Below are 16,966 nucleotides of genomic sequence, written 5' to 3' on the forward strand. Positions count from 1 at the left end.
GCTATATACCTTCTATGTATATACTTAGAATGTACTATCGCACATATTTTTAGTATATGGGAAGAATATTCCAAGGATGTGCTATATTTCTCAGAAGTATGTTTTCAACATCACCCAATCTCATCCTAGGTTCTACTAATATATTATATTTACATATTCTAATTGCATATGAGAATGTATAGTTATTGCATTCTACAATATTACGTAAAAAGTAAGTATAAAATGTATAAACTTTAGTTAGTTATATAGGTACCTATGTATAATAAATATTATATGGGTAAGTAGCCTATATATAAAATATAAGTAATATATTTAGTTATTATGTGCACATCAAAATAAAAATGCTGCTTATATAATTATATAATAGCCAAATATATAATATAATATGTATGTAAATTACTAAAATTTATAGGTATCTATATACATTATACATACTTTTACTTACTAGGTATTTAGGAAATATTGAAGTACCAATATGAATTTATTATTTTCAAGCTGCTTTTTATGTTCTTAAAATGTTTTAGTCCTTGTAGCTAGAAATACAGTCGCTTCTTCCTCACAGCGTAGACATAAATGCCCTAACTGTACTGGAAACTATTTTCATATTTTGCCTTTTTGTTACCTACCCCCTTCCCTTGTGCAGGTATAAAATATGCAATGCAAGGGTCAGAATAACAATGAATGGCCGTTTCCGGATTCCCGAAAATTATAGGTAAAAATATTTTTATGGTATAAACTCAAATCAAAATGGTGTATTCATTTCAATTGAAAACGAAACGAGAATTTCTCATTTTTCTTCAATAGAATTAAGTTTTAAACTTTTTTACCATACAATTAAAACGGTTTAAAAAAAATGATGAATTAGATAGTTCAGTAGTACCTACCAAAATACCTAAATTTGATTAATTATTCTTAACGCGAAGTTGATAATCTATAGGCTAACATTATTCTTCTTCCTATAGGTACATACAGTATATTCTTTTTAAGATATTTTAAAAGTATATACAAGTATGTGTTAAGCATATATTTTTGCATATACTTACGCATATACTAAGAATATTCGATTAAGGTATATTCTAAGAATAAACTTTTACGAACATTCCGAGATACTACGTACACGAATGTGCTCAGTATATTCGGTGCAAGAATATTCTTCGAAGCACATGCAAAGAACATGAAATTTAGAATGTTTTTTATGGTACATGCTATGCTTGTACTACGCATATACTAAAAAGGATATACTTCGACGAATGTTGGCAGGATATGCTTAGAACATGATGCGAACATCATTGTTATGTGGACGGTAAAGAAGTATAACTTCAAAAATGAATAACCACTCCGCTTCGCGTCGTTCGGCAAACTGTAATCGCCTGCAGAAAAGTATGACTTTCGCACTAGTTAGGAAAATAACTATTGTCTTACTAACTAATAAATTAATATTTTACAGAATGACGACACCCCGTATTATTCCCCGTTATATTTATTGTTCGTGTCTATTAATTATTCTGGTAACTACTAATAAACTTGTCGTTACAGGACGAATAGGTCTTTATAGCTATAACAACTTTAGCTCTCTAGAATTAGGTTCATGTCTTGTGCTTGTACTTTCAGGTCTCCAGAAGTTTGTGATCGTTAGCTTCGTACCAATAGGTAAATCAATGCTAATACGATTATTGCAGAGTGACGTCCAAATGAAATTCGTGTAAGTACAATACAAACTATACACCTCGTAAGTAGGAAGTATCTTTAACATTTAAATATACATAAAACCAAACTTAAATGCAATCACCATGTATTTCAAACTAACAGATATTTATTTATTTGGAAACTAACTTGTTATTATTGCGAAGAATAAAGGTGTTTACTAAAAATAAATAAACATAAAAACAATCAGATAACATAGGTCGGTACGTTATAGATTTACTTTAGTCAGTTGTAAATTGAATAAAAATAAATAAAAAGAATGTGTGTGTACGTTGTACGCACGTAAGAAGTTATACTTCTATTATATAATTATATGATTATAAACGAAATTAATATACTTTTTATTTATATTTTATTTAAATATAAAACTAATTTATACTTACTACTTCTCAAACATTTTTATTAAAACAGTGCCAAAAATTAAAATAATAAAAGAATAAAACACACACAAACACATTAAAAATGCCACAAATGATTTCTGAACATTAATTGTCGGAATTTTTTTTAACTAAATACGTATTTTCTGAAAATAAAATTATATAATAAATATACTTAAATCATAAAATGTATAAAAAAATAAAAAAATAAAAGTTTCTATTGGGATTCGAACCAACTTACCAGCGCGGCTGGTATTGGCGTTGTATTGGGGTTCACTCGCATTAAACGCTTGGCCACGGAGACAGTGTGTCATTATGTGCGACGATCGACTAACTAAACGGATTAAACTTTTGACATTTTTGAATTATGTAAATCAAATTATTTTGATTTTGAATTGAAATGATTTAGAATTGAAAAAATACAACAAAACATAGAGTAAGAAAACAATATATTAGGTGAATATTGATAAAAATTTTGATGGTAATCAAATGGTAATCAAAACTATTTAAAAATCACTACAATTATAAACTTTTTTGTTTCTGTCCTCACAACAATAAAACTAATATATTATACATTTGTTTACTTTCATACTGAACAATTATTTATTATTGACAGATCATTTCAACACCCAATCAGAGCCCGTATAACGACTAATAAATTTCGCAATCACTTGCATCGTGCAAAGTGGCTATGTTCAAATATCATAACAAAATTTGATCAACTATTTTTAAAACACTTACCAGTGTAAGATTCTTTAGCTTTGAATAAGCGAGATCGTAGATCGTCCCGGTTGATTGTTGTTATCCACAGTTCTCTACGCCTTCGAGCTAATAGGTTTTTTATCAGTAATTTTGCGGCACTCATACTAGTCACAGTTCGATGGGCTTTCACATTGGCATGCAACAATCATCTCTTCTATGTTAATAAGTACAAAAATATAATATGAAAACTATTTAAAAAGGCAGTATAACCATTAACTAACTTTTTGTTTGTTGTTTCTCTTCCTACAAATTTTAAAACGCAACAACCATACATAACCAAACCACAGTCCCACAGCTGCCATATTGGATAATTTTTGTCATGTCATTTGAACATCCAATCAGAACAAAGTTGTAATCCGACTGCGCCGGGATCAAAGGTTTTAATCCTATTAAAATTCACCCTCATATCGCGCTTAAAGAAGTATAACTTCAAAAGCTAACTTTTGCGTTCAAAAATGAAAATATGTTTTATACGGGATTGACGGGAGTGCAAAAGGAAAAGATTACTAGTTTTGTGTAGGGATGGTGGTTGTTGACAAAACACCGGTTTTCCGTTAAACCGGTTTTCTAACTTACGGTTTAACCTGACGGTTATAACAGATCAAAAAAACCGATTTTTCCAAAAACCGGTTTTAGGTTTTTTGAATCAATATTCAATACTCAATATTTTAAAAAGTTAAAACGTCACATTTACATTGCACTTTAGTTTGTGATACTCCATATGTATATGTATATTACGTCAATATAAAATCTCACAGGTTTCGACATATTGGAAAAAATCAATTTTCATTTGGTAATTTCAAAGAGCGGTAACTTTTTTAAGTGCTCATTTGTACTAATGTAAATTAGGTTAAATCGATCTATTTTTAAACTCAAAATATGTGATTTAATAATTTATAACCTACCTTTTTGTTACACCCTTTATAACAATAAACTAACCGAACGAAAGTTTCGGGTCCAAATAATACCTACTACTACTATCGGTTTACAGCGTTCTCCGACGCCTTCCGACTCCTAACCGCCATTCTTCTCTGTTTAACCATAGACCTGGAGGGATTTCTCTTTCCTCTAGTTCTTTTTCAATTCCCTCCCTCCAGCTTCTTCTCGGCCTTCCTCTTTTTCTTCTCCCTTGTGGTGTCCATGCCAAAATCTGTTTAGGGATCCTGTCATCTGGCATTCTCTGTACATGGCCGTACCATACCAATTGTTTTGTTTTTATGTCATCAAGTATTGTATGTGTTACTCCCATCATTTCTCGTATTCTCTCGTTCGGTATCCGATCTCTTCTTGATTTGCCTGCTGCTCTTCTCCAGAAGTCCATTTCTGTTCCTAGTAACATTTTCTGCGCTCTTTGTTTCAGTGGCCAAACTTCACTGCCATATGTGATTATACTTTTAAGTATGCTATTGTATATGAGCTGTTTGTTCGCTTTAGATATTGTCTGGTCCCACAGAATGCCGTTCATCATGGATATGGCTTTTCTACCCTGCATGTTTCTGTCTTTTATAGCAGCATCGAGTGTTCCATCTTGAGTTATCTTCATGCCCAGGTACTTGTATTCATCGCAGTGTTTAATTTCTACCCCATCGTCTAATGTAATGGACTGTTTTGTTCCTCCAATACACCAATAATACCAAATAATTAAAAAATACAAAAGTAGTGAAATTAGGTACTTATTCATAAGACTATAAACGTAATAAACATGAAGTAAATAAGCCTATAACGTTTATACATGTAGGGGAACGAGGGGCTTGTTGTAACAGGGGTAAGTAGTAACACGACTTTTTCATAGGTTATTTAACCGTTTTTAACTAATTTAGCTGACTCAATCTTATTCTCTTATCGCCCTGCAAATGACACCGTCTAGCCAGTCATCCTCCGATAGTTGCAAATAGTAGTTTTGTGCACGTGCTTCATTTGGACGAGGTAATTTAAAATTTGACTCTCATAAAATTTTTGGTTATCATGAAACTTTCAGTGTTCATTTCATTTCTAAATTTAGTTATACTTTGATGTTGCTTAACGATTTTACGATTAGCAGGATATTTTTACAGTTATTTTAATAAATATACAAAAGTGTGCTACGGGGCATGTTGTAACAAAACGTTGGGCTTGTTGTAACAAGTTACAAATTGCGCTGAATCTTACTAAATTTATGAGCTACAATGTAAAAACGTATTATTTAGTTTAGTAATAGTCCAGAATGAGACAACATAAAATAAAATGAGAAAGGGCAACTCAAGGCAACTTAGGAGGTCTAAGTTTCTGAAGGGCTCACAAGTGGACCCTGCCCCGATATACCATAACCAAGGGCAACTCAAAGCCAGAAAGTGAAGTCTACCAGTGAAGTTCAGCGGAAATTTTAGATAATCAATGTAGCATAAAGTAAGCAAGTAAAACAGCACCGACTGTGTCATGTATCTTGATACCGATATAGAAAAAAAGAAAAACATTAAGAGTCTACAAGTGGGCTGTAATAAACCCAGGGATAGTTTTTACAGCCGAAGAAGAAAGTAAAATGGCTTCGTATATTCTGAAGTGCACCGAAATATATTTTGGAATAATTCCCATGAAGATGCCAAAACTGCCTTACCAATGTGCTGTGAAACTCAGTGCTAAGCAACTTCTTTTTTCTTGGTATCAAAATTATACGGTTGGTCCAGATTTGGTCCAAAATTTTATGCGTAGAAATCTACATTTATATTTAAGAACACCGGAAGCCACGTTATTAAGTCGAGCAACATCTTTCAACAGGACCAACGTTGGAATTTTCTTCGAAATATTCCAAAAAGTTCGAATTTTCGTAATATTACAACCTGCCCCAATAGATGTTACAACTAGCCCTAAGCGCGGGGTAAGTTGTAGCAAGGCACTTTTTTTTGATAAAATGCTAGTTGATTAAAAAATACCAGTCTTTTTACCTTTTCTTCAGTTCAATTTTATTCAGAAAAAGTTAAACTAACGTTTAGTGTTTAATTAGTGATAATTGGGAAAATGGCTATCAAGATATTTGATTTTATGAAAATTGTTACAACTAGCCCCCTGCTCCCCTACCTCTATGAATTATAATGACAAAAATGTAACATCAAAAATAATAAAATTAGTAAAAACAAATAATTAATCACTGTTAACATTCTGAACTGGATGTATTATTGTCCTGAACACATCCAATCACATTTTATACAAGATACATAAAACTATTTTATTTTTTTCATTTTTTTAAGTTATTCCACAGGGTCGTTTTTGTAGGTATAGCATTTATTATAAATAATACAACTATGACTTCACTCACATTCTGCACAGCACATAGCTGACTGATATTGATACTAATATCTTTTAATATCTGTTTTCAATAGGATCCCCAATTTAGCAAACATGACGTGCTTATCCTCAAGTTCATCAAAATAACAAGTTCAGCTTATGAAACATACTTTAGTGAGCGTGAGAGTTATTAACGGATATAAACATTAAACAAATCAAGAATTATTAATGAACATAAACAAACAGTATTTTTCTCGGAATTCACTATTTTTTTATTATCCGGTAACTATTAAGGTTTTGTTATCTTAGGTAACTTATCCGGTTTTTCAGCGGTTATTAAAATAAAAAGAAAAAAACCGGTTAAAACCGTGAGAAAAACAACCGGCAAAACCGGTTATGACGAAGTAAAAAACCGGTTTTAGATTATAACCGGTAGGTTTTTCCCATCCCTAGTCTTGTGGAACAGGGAAAGTTTCAGAGAAACATAGCCGCAGTGGTATGCGTAACATATAGCGTTGTGTCAAAAACTTATAAAAATAGACCAAGTCAAAGTCTCCAAAAAGTTACAAAGTGTCACCACGATCGTTTAATTGTCCCAGTAACTAGAAGAGACCCAACAATTTTTCACCTGCAACTTAAAAAGCCAGCTTTTGGAAGCTATAAGTGTAAGTGTTTCAGTTGAAAGGATAAGAAAAAGGTTTCGTGTCAGCAAGAAACCGTTACAGGTTTCTGAGTTATCCAGGAAGTACAAAATTGATCTCAGAAATTGTGGAAAACTTGGATTTATGAAAAATGAGATGTGCCACGAGTTCGTGTACTTAGAGGACTAGGCACACAAGCAAGAACAGAAACTGAGAGAGCTGTTTAAAGATATAAAGGAAGAAATGTTATGTTCTGGAGTGGCACTACGATTGCACAACAGCTCGTAGGTATGTTAATTTGGTTTTAGAACCTGAATTTAGGCTTTGGAGAGCTGCAATGGATGAAATTTTAATTGCCATGTATGATAATGTAACTTCACATACCAGCAAAGTGCAGAGTGACTACAGACATAAAGCAGAAGATATCACTGTTCTGGAGTGGCCTACTTGCTCACCCCACCTTGCTCCACATAGCTACACATAGCTTGCCAAATAATGCAACTCCACATATAGTCTAGTAAAATAAAATTACACTACATGTAAATCAAAATGTAAATTCGTACAGATTGAAACAAATTTTATAACAAAGTTTAGGTGGGTACAAGAGATATTTTCAAGAAAGTATCCAAATCATACAAGGGGATCATTGTTTAAATAATTAAAAAGGGGTCATTTTTGCAAAAAAATTACTTTTTTAACTGCTGAGGTCATTCAATTACTAACGAAGGTCTATAGGATTGTTTTCTGCAAAGCTAAAGGGTGAATCTTTCACATAAGACTTACTAAATTAAATTTGACCCCCTATTTATTTAAATAATTAGACATAAAACTTTAAAAAGAAATTTGCAAAAAATTATTTTTAGCGTTTTAAATAAGCACTACAAAATGTATTATTTTACAGGAGAAGTTGCGCTATGTTATCAATATTAATTAAAAAAAATTGGTCCAAAAATATTTAATATTTTTTGAGATATTGAATTTGTTTATTAAATGTTACTCTATTCTCAATTGCAAAAACGCGGTTGTTGCCAAAGAAATCTTCACCTGTATTAAATCTTTGTATTTTTATTTTTATGTATATTTTCGATAAATGTATTGATAAATTCAAATTTCAATTAAACTTCCCCCTAAAATGACATTTGAAAATTATTCAAATTTGTTTATAAATCGTTTTTTAATAACGTCGCGGGGATTAAGTATTTTGAAATGCCGTTTAGATAATTGGGTTGCTGGGAATTTTTCACTAATTAACGAATTTTTTTGTCTTTTTTTCCTCTTCTTTTTTTTTCTTGGAGTTACATTACTACGGGCCCTTTTAGGGTTTAGTTTCATTAAAAATGTCGAATCTTTAAGTTGTAGATTATAAACCTAAAAATATTAAGACCGGTCTAAAATTACTTAAATAAAATGTGGCTACTTACTGAGTTACAGGGTGTTTTATTTAAAAATTTAAAAATTATTTTTACCAAGTACTTTCAAACTATTTGACGTATCCTTATCATACTTGGCAGAAAGTGTGGGTACTATACAGTCTACTAAATTTTGATAAACAAAAGTTTATAGCTGCTACCAGAGGCGTACGACAGGGAATAGTTAATGGTTGACCCTTCCCAAATTCTACGACACTGAGGGAATTATTATTTTAGCGGAATTTTTAGATTCTCCAATACTTTCTATGTAAATAATATACTCTTTACTTATAACGATTAAGTCATTAGTTTTCGAGATATTGGACGTTAAAAATGAAACAGCATAGTTATTTTGATTCATTCATTCATTTATTTTAAACTTCCAATATCTCGAAAACTGATGACTTTATCGACACCGATAAGGTTATTTACATACAAAGTATTGGAGAATCTAAAAATTTCGCTAAAATAGTAATTCACCCAGTGGCGTAGAATTTGGGAAGGGTCAATTATTCACTATCCCCTGGCGTACGCCTCTGGCACTAGCTAGAAACGCTTATTAATCACAATTTAGTAGGGCGTTTAATAGCCTCACTTTCTGCCAAGTATGATAAGGATACGTCAAATAGTTTTAAAGTACTTGGTAAAAACAATTTTTAAATTTTTAAATAAAACACCCTGTAACTCAGTAAATAGCCACATTTTATTTAAGTGATTTTAGGTAAATCTTAATATTTTTAGGTCTAGAATCTACAACTTAGAGATTCGACATTCTTAATGAAATTTAACCCTAAAAGGGCCCATAGTAATATAACTCCAAGAAAAAAAGAAGAAGAAAAAACGACAAAAAAAATTTTGTTAATTAGTAAAAAATTTCCAGGAACCCAATTATTGAAACGGAATTTTAAAATACTTAATCCCCGCGACGTTATTAAAAAAACAAGTTATAAACAAATTTGAATAATTTTCAAATGCCATTTTAGGGGGGAGTTTAATTGAAATTTGAATTTATCAATACATTTATCGAAAATATACATAAAAATAAAAATAATGAGATCCTACATAGGTGAATATTTCTTTGGCAACAACCGCGTTTTTGCAATTGAAAATATAGTAACATTTAATAAACAAATTCAATATCTCAAAAAATATTAAATATTTTTCGACCAATTTTTTATTGCTTAATACGGGTCACATAGCGCAACATAGCTTGTAAAATCAGATATTTTATAGTGCTTATTTAAAACGCTAAAAATCATTTTTTGCAAATTTGTTTTTTCAGTTTTATATACAATTATTTAAATAAATAGGGGGTCAAATTTAATTCAGTAAGTCTTATACGAAAGATTTACCGTTGAACTTTGCAGAAAAAAATCTCGTAGACTTTCATTAATAAGTGAATTACCTCAGCAGTTAAAGAAGTATTTATTTTGCAAAAATGACCCCTTTTTAATTATTTAAACAATGATCCCCTTGTATGATTTGGATACTTTCTTGAAAATATCTTTTGTGCCCACCTAAACTTTGATCTAAAATTTGTTTCAACCTGTACGAATTTACATTTTGACTTTTTTTTTATTTTATTAGACTAATACCAGCAGAGTGACTAGAGACTTAAAGTAGAAATTCACTATTCTGGAGTGGCCCCTTTAGAACACTTTTGGGATATGTTAAATATTGTTTAACTCTTAGGGTAAGAACAGAACAAGTGGGTCGAAGTGGAGGTGGAGGTCACGGTGGATGCTACTAGTTAAGTCGCGCTTAATGATGACAGCGCATAGCAAGGAGGTCACCTGTGTGTCACAAAGTAGTTTAATGGAATTTTAATGACAAAAAGACTGTGCTTTTGCGATGTTGTGTCAGTCAAGTGAAGATAGTAATGAAATGTCAGCTGTAAATAATCAGATCCTCCTTCATAGTTCAAATATTTACTGAATTTAATTACTTTATATAGTTACAAATACTAACTGCACACAAAAAATGATTATATAAAAAGTATCAACTCAGATGGCGCAGGTAATGACAACTTGGCTTCGAACAGACCAATCACAGGGAAGCATCCTTGTATGCCGCGCAGTAGACATCCATGTAACACAAACTCATTTTATTTTCAAAAGCATCGATGTAAAGCTCCTGGATGGCATCGTGCTAACCCTCCACCGCGACTTACCTGCTCTGTTCTTTTACATGGATATCGACATCGAACGCAACCTCCAACTCCACCTCCACCTCCACTGCGACCCACTTGTTCTGTTCTTACCCTAATGTTGTTAAATATTTGTTCCTTACTATGTTTTCGTTAATAACCTTTCATGTTTGATACGGTAAATAAGCTAAAAAACATAATTGGCATTATGTTTGTGCAGGCTATGAGATCATCGTCGATGTGCTAATGGGCGTTAATCAAATTAAACTCTTTTTGTTCTCAGCTTTGGGTATAAAGTTTTCCATCCACATATTCTCCTCGGACCCAACAACTATTATATACCTAGTTTCTACTGAACTCTCGCTTGTTAACAAGAAAAGTATTCTATTACTCTGGGCTAATTAGCAAAATTCATAGAAAAGTTATTTACCAGCAATTTTATTGCTGGAATCGAATTATAAGATCCTATATATTAATAATATAGGTATGCAAAGTCCACATATAGTGTGCTACTTTTTTTATAAACAAAATGGCGCCGACAAATCGTATTTTTTTCAATTATTGCCCTATAACTCCGAAGATTTTAACTTTACACCAAAAACACTCAAATAAAAATTCACCCCAATTTAATTCTGCATAAAGTCATGTTTTTCCCGATTTGCTCCGACGAAAATTTTCCTCGGAAAACGTGGGTTTCCCCAACAAAGTCTCGAATTTTCAAATAAATTTTTTGGGCCAGTAATTATTTATCAATAATTATATAGCTTGGCGAAATAAAAGCTTTATTGTTATACATTATAAATTCAGAAGCCGGTGAAAATATAACGAATATTTTAGCAACAATTTAATTGTTAATTAACAATTTACAGTCGCAATAACAACCAAAATAATCATGAGACATTGATCAAACTTAGAAAGGTTATAAAAGTGTGATGCCTATTTAATATTTTGTCGACAAAATATAAATTTTTCATTTTTTTGCATAATCTTTAAATGTTTAAAAAAAATTTTTATAAACAAATTAAGATTTCTCAGAAATTGTTTATTATATTCTAATTTAAAAAAATACTTTAAATGCGTATTTCATAGGTCTTGAAAATGAATGCTTTAAAAAAATTTTCCAACCATTTGCAAAAAAGTTATGAAACAGCAAAATAAATATACCAAATCTCCGTTGTTTATAATTTGTTTTAATTGTTTCAAAGCTTAAAAGTTAGTCTATGGTACAGCCTACTTACTCACAAAGAATGCCGAAAATTAGCGCAATGGTTATATTTTAATCAAAGATTAAAAATACTTTTTTTTGTAATTTTTAGCGCAAACCTAGGCCTGATACAGAGTCGGAGCTAAAATGTTCACTCGAAGCGACTGACACGCAGCATGCATTATTTATTAAAAGTGTACATCACGCGGCCGGTCGTCGCTCCGAGTGAAAATTTTAGCTACAGTACTGTGTTACTCTACTTTCGCGCGTGTAAATTACAAAAAAATATATTTATAATCTTTAATTAAAATATAACTATTAAACTCATAATCGATATTGTTTTGTAAATAATTAGCTTGTACTTTAAACTCACTTCTACGCTTTGAAAGAATTAAAAAATATTATAAACACAGTAGTAATCGTATGTTTACTTTGCTGTTTCATAACTTTTTTACAAATGGTTGCAAAAAAGTTTTAAAGCATTTATTTTAAAGATATTTAAAATGCGCATTTTAGCTATTTTTTAAAATTATAATATAATAAAAACTTTCTGAGAAACGTTAATTTGTTTTTAACTATTTTTTTTAAACATTTAAAGATTATGCAAAAAAATAAAAAATTCATATTTTGTCGACAAAATATTAAATAGGCATCTCATCTTGATAAGATTTCAAAGCTTGATCAGTGTATCATAATTATTTTGGTTATTATTGCGACCGTAAATTATTAATTAACAATTGAATTGTTGCTAAAATATTCGTTTAATTTTCATCAGCTTCTGTAACTATAATCTAAACCAAAAATGCTTTTAAGTCACCAAATTATTTAATTATTGGTAGATAATTACTTATCTAAATCTTTATTTGAAAATTAAAGATTTTGTTGGGAAAACCCGCATTTTCCGAGGAAAACTTTCGTCGGAGCAGATCGGGAGAAACCCGTCTCTATGCAGAATTCAATCACGGTGAATTTTTATTTTGGTGTTTTTGTTGTAAAGGTAAAATCTTCGGAGTTATAGAGCAATAATTGAAAAAAACACGATTTTCGTGCGCCATTTTGTTTATAAAAAAAGTAGCACACTATCTGAGGACTTTGCATACCTACATTATTAATATATAGGATCTTATAATTCGATTCCAGCAATAAAATTGCTGGTAAATAACTTTTCCCAAAAATGGCCTATTCTCCGATAATCAGCCCATACTATATGCAATTTCTAATTTAATTACTAAAACAAATAGACGTACAATTATGGCTGTAATGACCGAGTTTTATAAACTGCGCGTCAGAGAAAAGGAGCACCCCAAAATGGGCCATTTTTAACGTCTCGTATCTCCTAAACCTGTTATCCGATTTAAGTAATTTTTTTAATAAGTTGTAGCCCTATTTTTTAATAATATCGCTGTAATAATACTGTTGCTAAATAGGTAAATTTTCATTGTATACCGGGTGTACGAATCAAACTGTGTTTTTTTCTCAAAGTTCGCAACACCCTGTGAAATATTCTGGCACTTATAAAATACTGAAATTACAACCCAACTATAGCGTCGGATATTCGCTTATGTCGGATAATACAAAAGTTAGGTACTTTGACAACTAGCCATGTTCTCCATCCCTACAGGGTGTTTCTAAATAAATGCGACTTACTTTAAGGGCTAATTCTGCATTAAAAATAATGACAGTTTGCTTGATAATCGTATGTCCGCAAATGCTTCGTTTGCGAGATACGGAATGTTGAATTTTTTCTTACAAACTGTCGATTTATTTATTGCTTTAAATCTGGTTGAGATATGCAAATAAAATTTGGTGTGTTTAAGACGTAGGCATTGTCCTCTTTTTGACATACAATTAAGAATTTTATATTGATCACTGGCGTGCATACGGGTAATATGATCGGTCATATTACCCGTATACGCGCCAATGGTAAATATAAAATTCTTAATTGCATGTCAAAAAATGCGCAATAACTATCTCTTACAAAATACCAAATTTCATTTGCATATTTCAACCGGTTTTAGGACAATAAATAAATGGTCAGTTTGTAAGAAAAATTTCAACAGCTCGTATCTCGGAAACGAAGCTATTGCGGACATAAGTTTATAAAGCAAACGGTCACTATTTTTTCATGCAGAATTACCCCTTAAAGTATGTCGTACTTATTTAGAGAAACACCCTGTACTTATGAAGACCATGGCTAGTTGTTAAAGTACCTAAGTTTTGTATTTTACAACACAAGCGAATGAATCAAAAAACAGAATATTAAGAAAACCTGAGGATATAGTTGGGTTTTAATTTCAGTATTGTATAAGTACTAGAATAGTCCACAGGGTGTTGTGAAATTTGAGAAAAAGTTTGCTTCGTACGCCCGGTATACGATGAAAATTTACCTGTTTACTAATTTACTAGTTTCGCAACAATATTATTACAGAAAAATAAGGCTATAACATCTTAGAAAAATTGCTTCAATCGGACAACAGGTTTAGGAGATAAGAGACATCAAAAATGACCTATTTTTTGGGGTGCCAGTTTTCTCTGATGCGAGGCGTAGTTGATTAATACATACCTGTAAATTAAAAATATTTCTCAAAATTTATATCTTTCTGTTATATTTTTTTACATAAAGAAAAAATCACATTAATGCTGACACTCTGCATATCTAAATATTGTTGAAATATTTTTCTCAGATATTAAACACCTGGACAAAAATACCGTACCTATCGCTTTTTTACGTTTACTTTTCTGTTTTAGAATTAAAGGCACCCGAAGTCCCATTTAACGACAATGCTAACATTATGTCACATATCTCTGTAACCAAAGCACTTAGAGACCGAATCTTTATTTTATTTTGAAACTAGATGTATTATTTAGTCCCGCGTAGATTTTTGTAAAGCTAGAGTAAAAGAAACATTTATTTTAAATTTTTTTAAAATACTCTTACAAAAAATCCATAAAAGTTCAAAATTTTATTTTTTATTTTACTTGTTTTTGTACATTTTTCAATATAACTTTACGCGGGACTTGATATTATCTATCTACAACTACTGTAAAAATTTGGACCTTCTATCATAAATAAGAATCCAGAGATATTTGACATCAAAAGTTAAAAAACTAGTATTCGGGAAATCACAAAAACATAAAACACTCTAATAAGCTATAAAGCTACCGGTACACGGTAAGTTGAGTGTAGACGTTCAGAAACAAATAATTTGGTAACGATGGATATTTTATACTATAATGTGTTATATATCGTTGGAAAGAGAAGATTTCAGAGAATAATTTTCAATCATAACCCAAAAAAACTTAAAAAATTCAATTTTTGGGCTTTGGCTGCCCTTAAACTCGTGTATATTCCTTTTCTTGTTCGCAATTGGTATCTATGCATAGGAGCACTAGAAGTGTAGCACAAAAGTTATCGGCACTAATTGTAAAAGATCATGTCACACCGTTTGCTCCATTCAGCGGCGACAACTTCTTTTATGTGCAGGATAATCCTTTACTACACGTTGTAAAAGTAATGGTCTACATTCGTTAAATTAATATTCAGGTTACGAAGTAATCACCTATAATAAAATCTTGAAGCTAAATGTAGCGTCGTGCAGGATTTGTGGGATGTACTAAAAGTGAAATAGCTGCTCCTCTCCTACAATTGGAAAATCGAAAATGTTATAAAAAGTCATAACTACAGTTTGCAACTTAATCAGTAATGGGACTGGATGAATGGTATAATTAATAAAATTTAAATCAATAAAATTGATTAAAATTAATCAAAAAATAATAAAATCCTTTGTAGAAGGTATATTTATTAAAATTACCTAAAAAGGGTTACATCACAAAACTAGTTTTCAATCTGATAACAGATCATCATCAGTGCCAACAAGACGCTGACAAGATAACTAGCAAAATACAAAAATATTCGGGTAAAAACCCTTTAAACCTTCAGTCACGGAAACATTTCCTATAATTGTGAAATTGAACATTTTTCTTTTTCTTCTTCTACGGCACCACAGCCCAAATTGAGCCTTGGCCTCCTTTATTTTTTGCCTAAACCCTTGCTTGTCTTTGGCTGCTCTTCTCCATACACGGACTCCTAAAAGTGCTTGTGCGTCGCTGTTTACTGTGTCTTCCCAGCGCTTTCTTGGCTTTCCTCTTGGATTTCTTCTCTTTCCATACATTCTAGCACTGAGTGCTCTTTTGGGTAGCCTATCCTCTCCCATTCTTACCACATGTCCGGCCCATTGCAATCTTTGTATTCTAGTGAAGTCTGACAGGAGTGCTTCCTTATAAAGTTGATAAAATTCGCTGTTGTATCGACTTCTGAAGATTCCGTTTTCCCTCACAGGTCCTAGTATTCTCCTCAGTAGTTTCCTTTCGAATGTGTCGAGTTTGTTTTGGATGTTTCTTTTAGGACCCAGGCTTCACTGCCATAGCATGTTATTGGTCGAATTAAAGTTTTATAGATTCTCATCTTTGTATTTCGGTGGACACTTTTAGACCGAAATATATGAAAGAGGGCAAAATAAGCTCTGTTTGCCTGCGTTATTCTCTCTCTTCCGTATTTCTTTATCTTCTGATCCCTCAGCATATATTTCTACTCCCAGGTATGCAAACTTTCCAACCGTTTCAATGTCATCTTCATGTATAATGTTTTGTGGGACTACAGACCTAGCATTTTTGTTTGTGTTTTTAACTCTGCGTATGTTTCCTGTGCTCCTGTTGATGTACTGATCTACTCATAATATTAATATCATCGGTATAAGCGACCAGTTGAACCGTTTGGTTTTTCAGTAGGTTTCCTCGTCCAGTTTGCATTTACCTAACCGCATACTCCAGTGCCAGGTTAAACAATGTTGGGGCCAGCCCATCTCCCTGCTTTAGTCCCTGCGAAATTTTAAAAAAGTCTGTCCGGTGGTTTTGTATTCGTACACATGCCTGAGTTTCATCCATTGTGGCTTTAATGAGTCTTATTAGCTTGTGTGCTATTGCCAATTCAGCCAATATATAGTATACTTTGTTCCTTTTGACCGAGCCTTATGTCTGTTTGAAGTCTACAAACACGTTGTGAACATCAATATCGTGTTCCCATGATTTGCTCAAGATTTGTTTGACTGTAAATATTTGATCCAGTGTCGATCTTTCCCGTCAGAAGTCCGTCTGATTCTCTCCAATAATATTTTCTGCTAGTGGTTGGAGACTATATATTCTGTACATAGTAGAGAGATTCCACGGTAGTTTTTGCACTGGAGTTTGTCTCCTTTTTTATAGATCGGGCACACTAAACTTTTCTTCCAGTTGTCGGGTATTTTCTCTTCTTGCCATTTGTCTTTAATGAGCGCGTGGGTGTGACTTGCTAGGTGGTCGCCACCTACCTTATACAGTTCTGCTGGTATTTCGTCAACTCCCGGAGCTTTATTGTTTTCTGGGCCTTAAGAGCTTCGAGAACATCCTCTATAGTTGGAGCTTCT

At 32.0% G+C, this 16,966-nt stretch overlaps 1 protein-coding gene across 1 annotated transcript in view; it reads right to left on the minus strand.

The window, feature by feature from the left end:
- LOC114327119 (glutamate receptor ionotropic, kainate 2-like) overlaps positions 1-16,966 on the minus strand; it is a 158,593-nt gene that overhangs the window by 19,534 nt on the left and 122,093 nt on the right. The window lies entirely within an intron of this gene.

The sequence above is a fragment of the Diabrotica virgifera genome, chromosome 7 (assembly GCF_917563875.1).
Source record: "Diabrotica virgifera virgifera chromosome 7, PGI_DIABVI_V3a".
Lineage (NCBI taxonomy): Eukaryota > Metazoa > Arthropoda > Insecta > Coleoptera > Chrysomelidae > Diabrotica > Diabrotica virgifera.